Source organism: Heloderma suspectum, chromosome 2, assembly GCF_057233095.1.
Source record: "Heloderma suspectum isolate Gila_16-S chromosome 2, 16-S_ref, whole genome shotgun sequence".
NCBI classification, from domain to species: Eukaryota; Metazoa; Chordata; class Lepidosauria; order Squamata; family Helodermatidae; genus Heloderma; species Heloderma suspectum.
The window spans coordinates 275,165,459-275,179,632 of record NC_139459.1 but is presented as its reverse complement, the minus strand read 5'-3'; the positions used below and the strand labels follow the sequence as shown (position 1 = coordinate 275,179,632).

At 48.8% G+C, this 14,174-nt stretch overlaps 1 long non-coding RNA gene across 1 annotated transcript; it reads left to right on the top strand.

Moving 5' to 3' along the window:
- The first annotated feature begins 356 nt into the window (after positions 1-356).
- Positions 357-5,120, top strand: LOC146354588 (uncharacterized). Its single transcript, XR_014787429.1, has 4 exons — positions 357-468; positions 1,511-1,539; positions 4,449-4,561; positions 4,902-5,120. It is a non-coding gene; the product is annotated as an uncharacterized LOC146354588 (long non-coding RNA).
- Positions 5,121-14,174: the final 9,054 nt, after the last annotated feature.

Below are 14,174 nucleotides of genomic sequence, written 5' to 3'. Positions count from 1 at the left end.
TCTTTAATTGTTTTCAAACATTGATGCTCTGTGGACTACTATATACTATTTGTCATTATGCCCTTTTAATCAGGAAATTATGTTCTTGCTTATGACATAGGATCAAGACAATAAGCTACTTTGCTTACTGTTTCCTAAGAAGCTGGTTGCCATGTCTTCCTTGCATCCTTCTGGGCTCTGCACAGATGAGTAAGGACTGAAATTGCTACACTCACCACAGACCTCTGTAATATTACATTTCCACATCAAAATATTACTTGGAGGGGTGATTTCATAATCCAGGTTTCAGATACATGCCTATATAAATGGAAGTCCTGGTAGAGATGAAGAACATCATCCCTCCCGGTGGACTCTGAGAAGCATCTCCTTGGAAGAGCACTAGCAGAGACTCAGCTGGGACTACACCCTCTCACACAGTCATGAAGGTGGCATTCTTTCTGCTCCTGGCTCTGTTCTTCTTGTGCTCAGGTGAGTCACAGATCATGGTGCAAAGGATTCTTTTCTATAACACACTCCTTTAGAGACTCAGATCCCTTTATGCAGTCCAGCCCACCAAAGAACACAATAATCCATGGACATTCTCAGGGCCCCGAAGCTGTGTGCCCGATCTTTCAGGGGGAGGGCAGCCCCCTCCAGGGCAGGTTGAACGCCATTCAACTGGACAGATGAACAACCTGCTAACAGTACCATCATCTTGCCTGGCTTTAGCTTCAGTTTGTTGGCCCTCAGCCAGTCCATTACCCTGCTCAGACACCGATTCAGGACATCCACTGCCTCACCTGGGTTTGATGAAAAGGAGAGGTAGAGCTGGGTGTCATCGGCATATTGACGGCACCTCAGTTCATGCCACCAGATAACCTCCCCCAATGATTTGATGTCAAGGTTAAATAGCATGGGGGTCAAATTGAGCCCTGTGGAATCCTGTGATATAATTGCCATGGAACAGAGCAATAATCCCCCAGTACCACCTCCTGGAAGCAACCATCCAAGTAGGAATGGAACCACTGTAAAACAGTGCCCCCACTCCCAACCCAGAGAGCCACTCCAGAAGGATACCATGGGCAATGGTATGGAGAGCCACTGAGGGGTCCAGGAGGACCAACAGAGTCTCACTCCTCCTGTCTCACTGTTGACAAAGGTCATCCCACAGGGGGTCAAAGGCAGTTTTTGTCTCAAAACTTGGCCTAAGCCAAACTGAATCGGATCTAGAAAATCAACTTCATAAAAGAATGCCTGCAGTGGAACAGCAACCATGTACTTGAGGACCTTGCCTGAAAAGGGGATGTTAGCAACCTGCTCATAGTTGTTCTCCACTTCTGGACTGAGGTTAGGTTAATTTTTATCTGGATATATCTCAATACACATGCCCGTATATTATATATAAAGAGATAGTAAAGCTAGTATAAACAGCTTTCCATTTTTCTACAGTGAAAAGATCTTTCTTTAATGGAATGTGATTCAACACATGGTTTTCTTTATAGCTTTTATATGTTTGTTCTTTTGGTTCTAGGGGTTGCCCTCGGACACCACCACCATGATGTGAGTGCCAGCTATGTCTTCTCTTTCCCTCCCTGTTTCTGCGAATTAAAATATGTGATCTTTTTGCTGGAGGGTAAAGAACAAGGAAGAACAATGTTATGGATGAAACTAATGTGTACAGTGTTTCTTTTCAATTTGGCAGATTTGCATGGTGAAATTGTAAGGTTGAGATTCTGTCACGTTGAAAGAAGGAAGAACAGCATTCAAGGAAGTAATTGCACCCTAGGCAGAGGTGGCTGTGCTTGGGGGGCTTTGGAGATCACCAGGTAGATGGATTCTGCCTTCCCCCAGTAGCCAGGACAGGCAAATGCCATGTCGGCTAATGATAAAGGAGGCATTATTTCTAACCTCGGTATGGAAGAGCATGCCAACCTGGGTCAGCATCCAAGAGGCTGTTATGCAACCAGCTCCTGCTGCAGACTCCATTGCGCAAGCAGGAACCAGCTTTCACACTTCCTATAGAAAGCCCCCAAATGACCAGAAACAATTGTTTCTGGGTCGGGATGGGTAGACATAGCTCTACTGACCTTCCGCATTCAGAAATGAGTCTTCCCAATCGTTTGTGGTTGTTCCCAGTAATGCCAAATCTCCATTGCACAAGTGGTGGGTCTCTGGCCCCTGGCCCCTGGACATTGCCCACCCCTGGTCTATGTGGATTCCATCACTCTGGTCAGCTTCCCTGTCCAACAGTCAGAGAGTTTGGGGTGTGGGTAGATAATGTGGAAACCCAAGACAGGGTTGGGATAGTATTGGTGTACCGTCCACCCCGCTGACCAACAGCCTCCCTGCCTGAACTGACAGAGCTGCTCTCAGAGGCGATACTGAGGACCCCATGGCTCATGGTCTTGGAGGACTTAGTCCCACTGAGACAACCTTGTCAGGAGCAGCTCAAACTTTACAGGCACCCTGTCTACCATGGGACTGTCTCAAATGCTATCTGGCATGTGGCACAATATACTTTGGCTCTGGTTCCCTGTCCTGGACTGGGGGGAAATGATCTGTGAGTGAGGAAGCCAACAGTGGCTCTGTTGGCCTGGGCAGATCATTACTGGATCAGATTTGATCTTCAGAATGCCTGTAACCTCTGTAGAGATGGAGGACTACATTTGAAGGTCCACCCCTGGAAGCTGATGAATCCAGATGGTTTTCTGAGGTCTCTTTGAGATTTTCCTGCGGTTTTAGCCAGCTGTCCTGCCGAGGCCCCGGTCTCCACTTGGAATGAGGGGATGACCCAGGCTATCAGTGTGATCACTCCAAATGTCCTTGATCATGTCCACTCCTAAGTATTCTGCGGTGTGGAGGGTGATAAAATAATAACAGGCACAACAACGAGAATGCAAATGATACAACACTTGTAGTGAATGTGAATGAATGGAGGTAAGAATCCATCTTTGACCTTAGTCTGTGGTGGTGATGGCAGTGAAGACATTTTACTCCTCTGCCATGATTGCCTTTGCCCAGTGTTGTCTAGTGGAGATTTTTGGAGTGGAGCAGGGCCTCCTTGGTATAGGCTCAAGATGAAACAGCTGGAACCCTCAAATGTCCCCTGGGACCAATTTGCTGGACATTTTTGTGGATAATGTTGCTCACGTCCCTGCCAGCTTGGATGCCTCTGTTTTGACAGATTTGGGGATGGATGGGCTGGGGCACCATCTGGTCCTGGGGTCTCCAACCTGGTGCCCTCGGGCACCAATGTGCCTGTGGACACCTCTATTGGCACCTTCCAGACTCCCCAGCCCACATGATTCTTATTTTATTTTTTTAAGTTAAAAAGTGACCTGGGAAGCTGGCTTGCCTCCAGTGCCACCTTTATTTCCCAGAATGCCTTTGGGCCTCATCTGGGCTCCAGAGGCATCCCGTGGCTGAAGCCCAGCGCTCCATTTTGAAGTGTACCCAGCCACGCAGAAAAAAAATCAAAGATAAGGTGGGGTGGTAGGGAGTGTTCTCGGGGGTGGGGAGCGAGGGGGGTGTTTTGCCTGACATGTCTACGTGTGTGTGTGTGTGTGTGTGTGTGAGAGAGAGAGAGAGAGAGAGAGAGGGAGGGAGGGAGGGAGGGAGGCAGGGAGGGAGGCAGGGAGGGAGGGAGAGAGAAACAGTCACAGACTGTTTTCTCTGTGGGAAAGATCAGATATACCTAGGATGGTTACCTGGCTGGCTGGCTGCCTTCAGATGAGATGGGTGGCTACCTCCTGGCAGGATGATTCACACAATCAACTTGCCCTGTACACTCTAATTTAATATTGGGAGAATGTAGGGATGTCAGAGAATTCTGCCACGGATCTCGGTGAGGCCGAATGCCAGTGCATTTGGCCCCCCAAAATCTGTGGTGGAACGTAGGCTAAAACGGTGAATGAAAAAGGGACACAAATAGGGCCCGCTATGCTATTTGCGTTCCCCTTGATTTTCGCTGTCATATTCTACGTAAATATTTATGTAGATTAAGACAGCCAAAAAGAAGGAACGCAAATGTCGGCGGCCGTTGCCACTGCCATTTGCATACACGGTTTTTTGTTTGTTTTTTGTTTTTTACCCAGAGCCCTCCACGGCCGGAAATCCGGCTGCGGATGGCTCTGGCCTGGCCGGGCCGGGCCTGGCTGGCTGCTCCATGGAGCTGCCACGGAGCACAGCCGGCCGTTCGAGGATTCCAGGCGGAGGAACGGAGCGCCTCCCCCCCCGGCCAGGATTCCGGGGGGAGGGATGGAATGCCCCCCCCATCAACATAATCCGCGAAAGGTAAGTCACTTTCGTACATCCCTAGGAGAATGAGCATCTTATGTGCTTACTCCAACTCTGTATCATTCAGTTTGTGATAATCAAAGATTATGTCTCGTAGCCTAAAGCTGAAGAGGGGAAAGACTTTAAAATGCATGTTTCTCTTCCTCTCTCTCTCTCTCTCTCTCTCTCTGCAGCATGAATGTGAACCTGGCTATCCCAGAAAGTGTCCTCTGTGGCCCGGATGCCTCCACTGTGGTACTGATGGGGTCACATACAACAACCACTGTTTGTACTGTAATGCAGAGGCGTGAGTATCAGTTTCACTTATATTGAACAAATGAAACGCTTGAGTAGAGTTTCCTGTGGGCATCCCTGAATTCGGAGCCCACGTAAGACATGCTGCAATCCATCTTTGTTCAGGCTGGGCTCTAACTTTTCTTGCCCAGAACTTTGTGACGTCAGTGAGCAATGAAAGATGGACAGGGGGATGCTTTGCTATCGTGCCACCAGCAGCAGAACATGCAGCAATGGTTGCCAGTTTCCACACATCTCACAGCCCTTCCCCCTGATATATTCTTTGTGTCATGAGTAACGAGGAGCCTTTGTATCACGTTCTCATGTTCTGTGTTTTGTCTTTCTCTCACCAGTCGGAACCCTCGGCTTAAAGTGAGGTGCTTGGAACACAGGTGCAGCGAGTGTCCCCATAAAAGTGCGTGAGGGGCATCCACTAAGGAAAATCCAGCTCATTTCACGCCTTGCTCACAGCATCACCACAAAGAAATCCCTCCTTCCCTCTGCTTGTGCTCTCTTAGCCAGTGACTCTCTCGCAACATCTTAATTTCTCTTGTCAATAAAGCTGAGCATCCTAATCTGCCTGCGGTCCTTCTTTTCGGACAAACATCTCTCCGTCTGCATCCCATTTTACTGGGATGGAATCTGGGCAGCCACCCCGATTCCATCCCCACATGCTGCCAGTGCTGCTGTGACTTTCCCAAGGATTTGGGGGGGGGGCGGGGGGAGACAGCAGATGAGGAGAGTCTCACCAGCATGCCACCTCCCCCAGCTCTTTGGTGGTCTCCTGGTAAAGCCATTTCCATTGAGTGTGCAGGAATGACTCTGCTTGTGCGCTTTGTTTTCCGGCACCATTGTGCCCCCAACAGCCGCCAAAGAGCTGTCCAGAGCACCAGGTCAATGTGGGAGGCATCCCGAGGAGAGAATCATCCTCGTGCCCAGTGCATGAGTGCGCAAGCTGGATTCTGACATTTCCCAGCTTTCCGGACTTGGCGTGAGATCAATTAGCCCATATCTGGATCTGCAGCTGGGACCCCCGTATCGTAGCAAGCTGGTCTCGCCTGCTGGTATTCAGGAACACGTGCACAGGCAAAGGCAACCACCAGCATGCACACGTACTCAGCCCAGGACCATCCACAGCCTCCTCCTCCCCATCAGCTCATCTGCTGTAGGCTCAGCTGTGTAGGAGTTATAAAATGCTTTATGAGAATATCGGCTGCTCAGGCATTTGCCAAAAGTGTCACAAGACAAGACACAAGAGAAGACGTCGAGACAGCTGGGGCTGCTGGCAGGACTTGGGCAGAGAAGGGAGAAGGCATGGTAGGAGCAGGAGTAGGAGTAGGAGCAGGAGTAGGAGCAGGAGTAGTAACGCCACCCTGCCTTTCCTTTCCTAACAGTCTGAGGCAGCTAACTGTATGTGGCACAATGGTGATGAATGGGCATGTGTGAGCGAACAACATCAGTGGTGTGCGTGCATGAGAGTGAATGAGGGAATGCAAATGGTGGCTTTATTGCCATTTTTTCCTCCAGTATGGATAGATGATAGACAGACAGACAGACAGACAGACGGACAGACAGATGATAGACAAACATAGTTGTATTCAGGATCTGATTTCTGCAAGAGGAAGGGAGCTTCCATGAGAGGAAGGGCTCTGCTTACGTAAGGTCCCTCAACCTGATTTTGGGGGACCCCTCTTGGCCCCACAGCTCCAGGGGCTGGAGGGCTGCCATAGGAAGGAGGGGGCAGGGAAGTCCACTTCTGCCAGCACAACTGCTCACACTTCTGTCTGAACCCGACGCATGGATAGCAGTGCTGTGCCAAAAGCCCACCTGCCCTTTTGCATGCTCTTTGTTTCCCTGGGGAAAAGGCAGCCATTTTTTTCTGCCTCTTTCATTGGCCTGTTGAGAATTTTGAAGACATTTCCCTGAGTGCAGGGCTTGGCCAAGGGGTGTGTGCGTGTACTCTTTCTTTTACCATTTTCCCCATTCTGCCTCGGGGCTGGGTTAGGTTTAGTGGCTTTTGTGCCAGCCACAGGTAAAATTTGCTTTTTTCAAGACAATATGTCAAAGCAAAGAGCTATAACTTTTTTGTTTGGAGGGATAAAAAAAATAAAAAAAACACCACCTAGGAACAAGAGCGAGAGAAACCAAAATGCACATACACAGCACAGCTGTCTTAAGAATATCATATTGTATATTTTATGGCATCACTGCCCTTATCATGACATTGACAACTTCACTAGACTTATCCTAGAATGATTTCCTTCATCTTGGAAACATTGGTGAACACTCTCTAGAACAACCTTCCCCAACTTGGTGCCCTCCAGGTGTTTTGGACTGCAACCCTAGCATTCCGGATCATTGGCCTTGCTGGCTGGGGTTGATTAGAGTTGATGTCCAAAACATCTGGAGTGCACCAGGTTGGGGGAGGTAGTGGAGTCTGTGGGGAGTGTCAGTAGCAGTGGAAGGGAAAATCTGTATGCTTGATGAGGTTTTAGGGTTCTAGAGGAGCCTGGGCTACTCACTTTACTTTTCACATTGTTATATATGAATTGTATATTTTTCCTTGAAGTGTACATTTTGTGTCTGGTTGCACATTTTTAAAAAGCCCTAATAGCATCAGAGAACAGGTCTACCATTTCTGGGAGATCTGGTGACTGAGCAGCGATAAGGCCCAAGTATTCTACCAAGACAGGTAGATTTAGCTTCTGAGAAATTTGTATACAACGTCTACTCCTCTGTTGTTTCTCAGTGGGTAGTCCTGAAGCCAATCTACATGATTGATTTAGTGTGGAGGGAGAGCAGTCTGACATCCTTTGCAACACACGATGTTGTCACCAGTCCACAGCCAACCAGCAGCTTCCTCTTGAAAAAACACATTTTTGGAAAGTCCTTTTCGTCTGTTGCTTTCCTTAAATGTGGCTCTGGAGTGGTTCCATGTCAATGTGCTCCATCCCCCTGCATTAAATCCTGGACATGCCTCTGTGACCTCACTGTGACCTGCAAGTGACATGGTAAAGGGGTGGGGCCATCCCTCCCCCCCCTTCCCTCTTTTCCTCCATTTGCAGTAGGGCTGCTTTCACAATAAGTAGCCTCCTTTTCATAATAGCAGTAGCCCTGTTTCATTCACAATAGCGGAATAGCCTGTTTATATGTAGTGCACAATAAAGAATACACAGAGCAGAAGGAGAAAAGGCAGCCAGTAGCAGGAGCCTGCAGCTGCGATTTCGCTGTAGAGTTACTGCAATATACCTACAACTTCACATTCACACAATACACCTACAACTAAGGAATTCGCAGAGGGGAAAGAGAAAGGGCAGCCAGTACAGCAAGGGAGCATGGACAGGGCTGGGAACAAACCTCCCCAATCACAGAATCGAACTGGGTCACCCCTTCAGAGTAATGCAGCGGTTAGCTTTTTCCATTCACAGATAGCAGCCTCTGGTTCATTCATGTCTGCCCTTCAGAATAGTCCGTGTGTGTGTGATTTTCCTGAGTGTTTGTGGGGGGGTGGAGGCTTACTTCCAGTCGGGGAAGCAGAGGCAGTAGCTGCCACCACTGACTCCAGAGCACTAGCGGAGGGAGGCAATTCCAGCACTTTCCCTCCATGCAGGACCTAGGCTCCTCCTGTCTGCCCACCCGTCGGTCTGTCCCCAGGCTTTGCTGGTTCACAGTCAGTGGACGCAAGGGGGAGAGGTGTAGGGTAAACTATCCGACATCACTCATCTCTTCCATTACACTTCCCTGAGCAGTAGAGCATGGCGAGGGGCGGGGAGCAAGGCTTTCTCACTGGCTGAGCAGCATCTATGGGGTTGATGATGTTCACGTCTACTAGCAGGACTCCGCCCATGTAACTGCAAAGTAAAGCAGATTAAAGTGCAGTTTGATCTGTGAAAAGTGGGTTTTAAGGTAGTGTCTACTCTGCATTTTTTGCTTCAAGTGCCCCTGACAGACCAAAGACTATTTCATGAAAATCCACATTAAACATGAAAGTGTTTCACATTCAGTTTCCATGTAGATCCGGCCCTGGTGTCCAGACAATGTCCTTCCACCCAGACCTGAAATCCTCAGTTCTTTCCATGAATCCCTTCACCCTTGTAATGGCCTTTTGGGCCAAAGGGGATTACAAGGTCGAAGGGCATGGTTAATGGGGGGGGGGAACCTACTCAGCTTGCAGCCTATTGCTAGGTTCTGCTCCAGAGGTAATGCACAATAGATTCAGATACCTTCACAAGAGGTTTCTTTATTTCTACAGTACATGAGAAAACACTAACTTCTGTGGAGCTGTCTCAGCTCCAAGGCCAACACTAAGACAGAGGTGAGGTGTCACTTGGGCCTCCTGCAAGCGCTAAACGGCAGCTTTTCTTGAAGCTATGTATATATCACAACAACCTGTTCTAACCCTTAATAAATTGGACTACCACTACAATCAATTTGACAGCCTCACCTGCATTTCCCTAAACCACCAACAACACTGGACTACACTGCAGAGTTGTCATACACCACTCACACACACCTCCACAAAATGGGAATAACAACTCTGGGCTACTTTGCAAGACTTGTGTAACCCACCCTTTCTCAGCCACAGCCCTGCCTCCTGCAAGGATGAATTTTATCTGCACACATTGTCAAGGTAATTTTTTTAATGTTTATAAACTGAAAAAAATATTAACAAGACCTGAGTTAGAAAGATCACGAACTCCTGCCTTTGCTGCTACCTTTTGTTTTGGGGTAGATACACTATTGCCCAAATCCAGTTACAGGAAACTCCTGGATTTCTAAATTGTTTTTTATGAGGCTGCAATTACTTCCTAACAGGGAAGGCCTCAAAAAGGCTTAACACACCCAGAAGGGTTAACACACCCAGATAGTGGGTGTATTAACCTTTGCTGTGACTACATTTGTTGGCTAAAAACACTAAAAGGTGGGAGCAGGTGAGTTTCTCACAAATGAATGGCTAGAATAGTGGCTGCACATTTTGCCTCATATCTTGGGTTCTACAAGGGCTAGAGCCTTGCTTTTTAAAAAATGAAAGCTGGGAATCTGGAAATTATGGCTCATTCCCAGTGAGTCAATTGCCCCTCCTTGCCCCTTCCTGCAGATGCCCATGCGCATGGCTGAAATTTGGAATGGCTATCCTGATAACGTGACAGCTCCCTTTCCCTTACATTCTCTTTCAGCACTTTCCCGACCTTTGTGGGTGAAAGTGTAGGTTTTTAAGGTGCTTTCATATACCAACATTAACAGTCCAGTCCTATGCACTTTAAGCCTCAAAAAGCCAGTGTTTGTAAGGAGTGTATCTTCCCTCCCCCAGCTCTTTGGTGGCCTCCTAGTAAAGCCATTTCCATTGAGTGTGCAGGAATGACTCTGCTTGTGCGCTTTGTTTTCCGGCACCATTGTGCCCCCAACAGCCGCCAAAGAGCTGTCCAGAGCACCAGGTCAATGCGGGAGGCATCCCGAGGAGAGAATCATCCTCATGCCCAGTGCATATATATTTTAAGGTGCTTTCATATACCAACATTAACAGTCCAGTCCTATGCACTTTAAGCCTCAAAAAGCCAGTGTTTGTAAGGAGTGTATCTTCCCTTCTGAGACTGGCAAGGATTGTCCTTACAAGTAACACCCTCCCCACAATTCCCAGATAAGTGACATTTTTGTGCTCTCCCTCCACCTCACCTGTGGGCTGGAAAACAACCCATTGGTTCACTTTAAATTAAAGTGAATTCAGCCAGGGGCCCATGCCAGGCAGAACAGGATGGGAAGTCAGTGATCCGCATCCTCACAGTCAGCAAGGGAGCCTGTCATACTACTGCACATTTGCTTTACGAGGCAGGCGCTCCTGCAGGCTACCAAACCAAGAGCCTAACAGGCTGTGGCAATGCTTGGCTGGGCCTACCAGAAAGCCAGCCTCACCATCCCTTCCAGGTCCACATTCTACCATTTGCACTGCAGGCACTCTCAGCTGAGCTCAGTGGAATCCCACCACCATTTTAATTTACTGGCCTCCCCTGGCTGGGCGTCGCCTGCTCATGTTACGGGGAACCGGCGTGTAGCGATAGATGGGGCAGGTGTGTGCAACACAAGGTGCTGTTCCTGCTCTCAGCATGGAGCTACTTTGGTGTGGAGGAGCCTGGTCATGCTGCTGCCCGCTACTACCTCTTTGCCTTATGAGGAGGTACTCCTACCGGTTAAAGTTGAGGGCACCCTTGCATCCCGTGTTTAATTTACTGACCTCCTGTGCTGTCCTGAGCCTTGCCTGTGCAGCTGGAAATTGAAAACAGAGATGGACGGAGCAGACACAGCACTGCAGCCACTGTCACTGCTCTCAGAACGACATCATGACTGGAATCGTGGGGGGGGCAGTTGCACCCCCTTGCCCCTATGAGTGGATGCCCATGCCATCCCCTGCCACCAAAATATAACATAAATGAATAATGTACGTTGGTGAAGGGAGCTGTTTTATCAAGTGTTGTTGTGGCCAACAGGAAAAAATAGCAATGGCTGCCAATTTCAGTAAGCCTCACATCTTGAACTGACCCTTCTCACCGTTGCATTCTTCTGTTTAATAATGAGGAAGCTTACATCTTCCGAATTCTCACACTCTACTTTGCCTTTGTCTTACCAGCAAAAGTCAGGGAAGCCTTAAACTGAGTCACTATGGAGCATGATGGCAAATTGAGGGGTGAAGAACATCCACGGCGGGCGCAATCCTATGGGGATAGTTGGCCACCTTCAAACTTAGAGGCGAGGTGACCAACTATCCAACGCAGGGCAGGCAGAGCACGGAGGGGATCTTCCCTTCTGCACTCTGACCATCCTGCATTTGTGGCTAGATGGCCGATTTCTGCAGTCTAGCCAGAGCGGCTTAGAGCGGGGGGGGGGAGGCAAACACTGCATAGGAAGTGTCGTACCAGTGCTTCTGCCATCCCCTCCCCTTCCTACCCCCAGGAATGCCCCCTTTCCCCCACTCCATGCCGTTCTTAGAAGCATGGAGCCGGGGATGAACCATGCGACCTATGAGGCAGCGGGGGAGGGATGGGGAGGCGGTTTTCTGGGAAGTGACCTCAGAGCACTGGCTCCAAGGTCAGTTCCTAAAAACCGAAAAATCCGATGGCCATCTTGCCACTGCCTAGCAGCCATAGGACTGCATCCTAAACTAACCACTATCTGTGGCACTCCATGCAGTGCTCAAAGTATCACCACAAAGGAATCCATCGTATCCTTGCTTCTGCACCAATAGCTGATGAAAATCTTCCACCATCTTAATTTGATTTATCAATTAATAAGATAAGCAGCATTATCTACCTTGGAGTTTTTCTCTCTCCCCCATAATACTAGAACCCGGAGTCATCCAGGGTGGAAGATACAGGATAGGTAAAAGGAAGTCCTTCTTCACACAATGCATAGTTAAACTATGGAATGTACTACCACAAGATGTAGTGTTGGCCATCAACCTTGGCAGTTTTAAAAGGGGATTAAACAAATTCATGGAGGATAAGGCTACAATGGCTACTAGTCATGATGGCTATATATTGCTTCCAGTCTCGGAGGCAGTATGCCCCTGAATAACAGCTGCGGGGGAGCACTCATGTCCTCATTGTGGGCTTACCAGAAGCATCTGGTTGGCCATTGTGGGTCTTGTCTTCATGACAAGAATGAGAAGCACGTTGGATTTCCATGGAAAGGTGGATTTCCACCCAGATTTCCATGGAATCGGCTTTGCTCCATCAGGGACACACGAAGCAAGATAAGCTGAGCGTACCGTACCTTTAAAATCTGGTTTTCAGGGGTCATACAGCGCTTGAAAGGAAAGGGGAGGGAGCGTAGAATTGAACATCATCAACCAGACAGGGGCTGCTCAGCCAATGAGAGAGGCTTGTTCCCCCCCACCCAATCCAGGCTCCCCCTTGCTATTACATTATTATGAATGGAGAGCAACTAATTTTCCCCATGTGTGCAGATTTGCCTGAAGAAGCCAAAATCCCCAGTTCTCCAGTGCACTCTGCCACGGAGGTATTGCTTCCAACCCACCCACCCATCCTGCCGCCACCTTTTCTCCCTTTCTTCTTCTCCCTGCCCACAATGAGATGCTCCCGTGAACCCATAACAACAGAGAAATGACTTGAAACTATAGAACATCAAAGAAGGTCTGCATTGCAGCATCAAAGAAGCGAAAAAGCACATCAGGGTGCGTTACTAAAGTTAGCCTTTAACGCTTTCACTGCAGGGGAGCAAGATTTATTTCTTACTTCTGAGTAAACATGCACCGAAGGTGGTAGGGAGAGATATGTTAAGGATTACAAGCCGGCTAGCTGAGATGAATGCGTGTCCCCACTCCTGCGGTAATGCGAGGGGTCGCTGCTGCGCTCCTGGGGATTTTCTCAATGGGAAAAACTGCTTCCACTGGGAAAGAAGAGGGAATGGGGCGTCCCACCCCCTTGACCACTGCCAGGTCACAGAGGCACGCCCAGGATTTAATGCAGCAGGGACATGGCACACTGTGGTAAAACCACCAGGGAGCCGCCTTTAGTTTTAAAAAGTCGGAGTAAAACGAGTTTCAGAAAATGCGGTTTTTCAGGAGGGAAGCAGCTGGTTGGCAGTGGACTGGTGAAGACATCATCTGGTGTGAAGGACCTCAGACTGCTCTAACTTCACACTAAATTCCTCATGAAGAGTCTTGGACTGGGCCGGGTTTTAGCCTGATCTAGCAGAGTTCCTATCTTCTTTTCTTTCCCACTTTCAGTAGAATCATGAGGTATAGCTCAGCCTGGACTGCTTCACATTGTGGATGGTGGCTTGCCTGTTGGAGCATTACTATGCATTAAAAAAAAAAACTCACATAGAGAACCAGCATTGGGGGGGGGGGGTGTCTAGGCTTGCCCTTCTCTCTGCCACACTGTATGTCTAGCTTTTGATCTGATTCATCCATAAGCCGCCTGAAATGGTAGAGTTTGTAACAATATGAAGGAACTACCGGGTTCAGCCTGAATGCGTGGTGCTTCCTAAGAGGAACCAGGAAGTATTTCAGTCAGCAGAGCGTCTGATTCTAGAAGGTGCAATCCACCAGCTTTGAGACACAGTTCAGCAAGAGCCACATTTTGCTGGTTCTGAGCATCGCGTTTGATTGAGGCAGGGCCCGCTCCAGGTTTTTGAGGGCGCTTGGGCTAGACACCCGCAAAGGGGCCCCCTCCCTCAGTGAGTCTGCCTTTTCAATGCCATTGTCACCAGATGCTAGGGCTCCTTGTCCTCTTTCTCATCATTGCCACCACTTACTTGCTGGACAGGCAGAGATCCTGCTCCTCCTTCTCACCACCACTGTTGTCTGAGACAGAGTGAGAGGTGGATGAACAAGCAGGTTGCCATGGTGAAGAGGAGGAGCAGCACCAAGGGGGCTCTTGTCAGTGGGCCCCTGCTGGGGTGCGGGCCCTCGGCAGGTGCCCAACCATGCCTACCTTTGATGCCAGCCCTGGACTGGGATATTTTATGGCTTAGTGCAACTAAACCATAAAATAAATCTCTACATAGGTCCAGGATGATTCTCAGGCCCAAACTAAATAAGATGGTGATAGAGTTGTCTCTTTATTGGTCTTCCCCAATCACGTAAAACAAAGGGACTAGGAGAATCCAAC